Source organism: Ursus maritimus, unplaced genomic scaffold (genome assembly GCF_017311325.1).
Source record: "Ursus maritimus isolate PB19 unplaced genomic scaffold, ASM1731132v1 scaffold_36, whole genome shotgun sequence".
NCBI classification, from domain to species: domain Eukaryota; kingdom Metazoa; phylum Chordata; class Mammalia; order Carnivora; family Ursidae; genus Ursus; species Ursus maritimus.
Genome location: NW_024426230.1, coordinates 23,198,826 through 23,204,479, shown reverse-complemented (window position 1 = coordinate 23,204,479; position 5,654 = coordinate 23,198,826).

The following is a 5,654-nucleotide window of genomic DNA, read 5'->3' as shown; positions in this document are numbered from 1 at the left end:
TGAAGTAAGTCAAGCAGAGAAAGACAACTATCATATGATTTCTCTCATCTATGGAACATAAGAACTAGGATGATTGGTAGGGGAAGAAAGGGATAAAGAAAGGGGGGGGGTAATCAGAAGGGGGAATGAAACATGGGAGACTATGGACTCTGAGAAACAAACCGAGGGCCTCAGAGGGGAGGGGTTGGGGGAATGGGATAGGCCGGTGATGGGTAGTAAGGAGGGCACGTATTGCATTGTGCACTGGGTTATATATGCAACTTATGAATCATTGCGCTTTACATCAAAAACCAGGGATGTACTGTATGGTGACTAACATAATAAAAAATATTATAAAAAAAAAGAAATTGCATTCAATCTGTTTATGGCTTGGAGCAGTATGGACATTTTAACAAATTTAATTCTTCCAATCCATGATTATGGATATTTTCCCATTTACTTGTACCTACTTCAGTTTCTTTCATCAATGTCTTACATTTTCCAGTGTACAGATATTTTACTTCCTCGGTTAAATATATTTCTAAATATTTTATTGTTTTTGATGTTATTGTAAATGGAATTCTTTTATTTCTTACAGGTACTTCACTGTTACTGTATAGGAATGCATCTGATTTTTGTATTTTGATTTTATGTCTTGCAACTTTACTGAATTAATTATTTTGAACAGTTTTTTTCTGGGTGAAATCTTTAGGATTTTCTGTATGTAAGATCATATCATCCAGAAATAGAGATAATTTTACTTCTTCCTTTCCAATTTGGGCACCTCTTATTTCTTTTTCTTGACTAATTTCTCTGTCTAGGATTCCAGTTACTGTACCAAACAGGAGTGATGAATGTGAGTACCTTTGCCTTGTTCCTGATTTTAGAGGAAAACTTTCAACCTTTCACTATTGAGTATGTTAGCCGTGGGCTTGTTATTTATGGATTTTAATATGTTGAGGTGTGGTCCTTGTATGCCCAATTTGTTGAGATTTTTATTATGAAAGAATATCAATCAAATGTATTTTAAGCACCTATTGAGAGGATTATTTGATTTTTATGTTTCATTTTATTAATATGATGTAATACATTTATTTATTTATGTATGTTGAACAAATCTTGCATCTCTGGGATAAGTTCTGTTTCACCATGGTGTATAAACTTTTTATCTTGCTATTCAGTTTCCTATTTTTTTTTTTTCAGGATTTTTGCGTCTATATTCATCCTGAATATTGGCCTGTAGTTTTCTTTTCTTGTAGTGTGCTTACTGGCTTTAGCGTAATATTGGCCTTATAATCAAATTTGAGAGTGTTCCCTCTCTTTCTATTTTTTGGAGTTTGAGGATTGGTGTTAATTTTTCCTCAAACTTTTGGTAGAATTCACCATTGAAACCACTTGTTGGGAAGTTTTTGATTACTGAATCAATTCCCTTATTTTTTAATGGTCTTTACAAATTCTCTATATCTTTATGATTCAGTCTTGGTAGGTTGTATGTTTCTAGGAATCTATCCATTTTTTCTAGGTTATCCAATTTACTGGTGTATACTTGGTCATAGTATGTTTTTATGATTGTATTTTTGTGGTATCAATTGCAATGTCTCATCTTTCATTAGTAATTTCATTTATTGGAGGCTTCTCTCTTTTCTTTGTTTGTCTAGCTAAAGGTTTATCTTTTTGAAAAGCCAGCCTAGTTTCACTGATATTTTCTGTTGTTTTTCTGGTCTCTATGTCATTTATTTCTGCTCTGATCTTTGTTATTTCTTTCTTTCTGCTAAGTTTGAGCTTAATTTGTTCCTCTTTTTCTAATACTTGAGGTGTAAAATGAAATTGTTTATTTGAGGTTTTTCTTTTTTCTTAATTTAGGTGTTTATCATCATAAACTGTCCTATTGGAACTGCTTTTGCAGCATCCCATAAGTTTTAGTATGTTGTTTTCATTTGTCTCAAGACACTTTCTCATTTCCCTTTCAATTTCTTCTTTGACCCTGTAGGGTTGTTCAGGAATGTGTTGTTTAATTCCCACATTAGTTTTCCTTTTGTTACTGCTTTCTTTCTTTTGTTACTGCTTTCTTTCTTTCTTTCTTGCCTTCTTTCTTTCTTTCTTTCTTTCTGATTTTTAGATTTTATTTATTTGAGAGAGAGAACATAAGAGAGAGAGAGAGCATGAGCAGGGGGGAGGGGCATAGGGAGAGGGAGAAGCAGACTCCCCACTGAGCAGAGCAGGGAGCCTGATGTGGGACTTGATTCCAGGACCCTGGGATCATGACCTGAGCTGAAGGCAGATGCTTAATCGACTGAGCCACCCAGGAACCCTGATTTCTAGTATCATACCATTGTGGTCTGAAAAATACTTCCTATGTTTAATCTTAAATTTGCCAAGACTTATTTTTGACCTAATATATGATCTATTCTGGGGAATGGTCTGTGTGCTTTTAAGAAGTATGTGTATTCTGCTCCTGTTGGATGTAGAATGTTCTATTTGTCTGTTAGTTCCATTTGACCTATAGTGTTATTCATTTATAGGGAGCATATAGGTGGGTCTTTTTTTTTTTAATTCAGCCACTCTATATCTTTTGATTGGAGAATTTAATCCATTTACGCTTAAAATAACTATTGATTTGTAAGGATTTACCAATGCTATCTTATTAGTTGTTTTCTGACTGTATGTAGTTTCCTTGTTCCTTTCTTCCTTTGTGAATTGATGATTTTCTGTAGTGGCATGCTTTGATTCTTTTTTCTTTATTCTTTGTGTATCTACTGTAGGTGTTTGCTTTGTAGTTACCATGATGCTTTCATAAAACATCTTTAGATTCAACAGCATATCTGAATTTGACTATATACTTATCTTTACCATTGTGTTTTATACTATTATGTTCCTAATTAATGTCTTTTCATTTCAGCTTGAAGAACTCCTTTCAACATTTCTTGTAAGGAAGATCTAGTGGCGATGAACTCTTTCAGCTTTTGTTTGTTTGGAAAAAAATCCTTACATCTTCTTCATTTCTGGGGGAAAACTTTGCTGGGCAAAGTATTTTTGGTAGGCAGTTTTTCTCTTTCAGTTCTTTGAATTTGCAATCCCGTTCTCTCCTAATTTGTAAGGTTGCTGCAGAGAAATCCACAGATAACCTTATGGTGGGTCCCTTGTCCGTGACCTTCTTTCTCTTGCTGCTTTTAAAATTCTCTCTTTGCGTTTGGTTTTGAGCAGTCTTATTATAATGTGTCTTGGAGAAGATCATTTGGAGTTGAAATTTTGAAGTGGTCTATTAGCTTCTGAACTTGGATGTCCAGATCTCCAAATTTTATTTATATATATATATATATTTATATATATTATATAAAACAGATCTCCATATATATATGGTTTTGGGATTATATGGTTTTTTCCCTTTCTCTTAATGATGTGATGTATTGTGTTGATTGATTTGCAATATCGAACTACCTTTTGCATCCTGGGAATAAATCCCACTTGATCATGGTGAATGATTTTTTAAATGTATTGTTGGATTTGGTTTGCTAGTATTTTGTTGAGGATTTTTGCATCTGTGTTCATCAGAGATATTGGCTTGTCATTCTCTTTTTTTGTGGTGTTTTACCTGGTTTTGGGATCAGGGGAATGCTGTCAGCCATTATATTTTTAGCTAAGCTTTCTGCTCTTCTCCTTCCCCTTCCCTATTGGTACTCCAATAATGTATAGACTTGTTTCTTTTAACAGAACACTGTAGTTCACATAGGCCTTCTTCTTTCTTTTCCATTCTTTTTTCTTCTCCTCTATTTCAAAGGATCTGACTTCTACTTCTCAGATTCTTCCTTCTGCTTGAGCCAGCTCATATTAATGCTCTCTTGCATTAGTTACTTAATTCATTGTATTCTTCAGCTTTAGAATTTTTATTCGGTTCCTTTTTTTATGGCTTCTAGCTTTCTGTTAAATTTCTCATCTCGTTTGTATACTGTTTTCCTGATTTCATTGAATTGTCTTTCTGTTTTTTCTTCTAGCTCTCCAAGTTTCCTTAAAACAACTATTTTGAATTATTTATCGGGCAAATTGCAGATCTCCATTTCTTTGGGCTCAGTTACTAAAACTGATGATGTTCCTTTGGTGGTGTCATGTTTCCTTGATTTTTCATGTTTCTTGAGAGTCTTGTGTTGCTGTCTTTGTGTTTGAACAGTCACTTCCTGCAGTCTTCACTGATTGTCTTCAGGAGAGTAATACCTTCCATTATCCCTGCTAGGGAATTTGAGGCTTTCTCAGACTTTCTCTATGAATATACCTGCTCTACACTTCTTGTACCTTCTTGTGACAGAATTCTTTTTTTTCCCAAAGATTTTATTTATTTATTTATTTGAGAGAGAGAGAGAGAGAAAGAGAAAGAATGAGCTGGGGGGGAGGGGCAGAGAGAGAGAGAGAGAGAGAGAAGCAGACTCCCTGCTGAGCAAGGAGCCCAATGTGGGGCTCTATCCCAGGACCTGGAGATCATGACCTGAGCTGAAGGCAGATGCTTAACCAACTGAGCCACCCAAGCATGCCTTGTGGCAGAATTCTTTTTTTAATTTTTATTTAATTTTTATTTATTTTTCATTATGTTATGTTAGTCACCATACAGTATATCAGTAGTTTTTGATGTAGTGTTCCATGTGTTCCAGAATTCTTAAGCTTGTATATCTTCTCTTGATTCTATAAAGACAGGCTGGGTACTGACAGGCTCCCTTTTGCTTTCCCTAGAGTGGTGCTGAACACTCAGTTGGTATGATTTTTCTCCCAGGTCTGTAGGGCTAGGCTTTTTGCACATGCTTGTTAGTTGTATGCAGAAGTTTGCTCTCCCCACTATTGGGAGTGCACACAGGGAGCCAGCCACAAGGCTGGGAGTTGTATGGGCTTGGTGCATGGAGCCCTGAGGGTACCCGTGGGCCACATGGGGTAATCTGCAGGTGAAGCATTCCCCAGGGGCTTGTGCGTGGGCTTCCTGATGAAGGATATGAGGCATTCAGTAGGATCTGTGCACCTTTGATACATTCTGCTCTGATGTCTGGATGCTATTCTCCCAGCTTCTCCCTGCCCCCCAGTCTTGCAGTTCATACTCAGTATTCTGGATGGGGTGAGAAACAAGTTGGTCTGTTGGACAGTGTGCTGCACAGTGGGGGAAGCTGAGTGCTCACTTACATGTCTTCACTTTCTGCTATGGGAGAAGTTATGGACCAAGAAGGTGCCTCTTAGCACTACGCTGTGCTGCTTTGGGAGGAAAGTAATGCAGGTAAAGTGAAACTGTTCCCCTTACCCTCTTCAATATTTCCAGTCTCACACTTTTGGATTCAGGGGTGCGCTGGAACTTCTCTGCTGGACCCCTGGACTTCCACAAAGACCCTCTTGTCTGTGGGTGATTGTCTAAATCAGTGTTCTTTTGGGGGGAAGACAGTAGAAAGCTCTTACTCTGCCACAATGACATCACTCCTTTAAGTCTTAATTTAAATGCAATTTCTAGCTTTCTGTATATTAAAGAATGAGGAATATTATAATATTATTAGTTAACAAAGCCATTTTAATTCCAGTTGAAAGTGACATGGGGCTTTGATTCTAAACTCTAATTTAGTTTTTATTTCCATTAGTAGTGAGTGATATGAAATTGCATGAAATGACAGAGTCTTGGATTTATTGGAATCAGATTTAGTTTTGCAAAATTG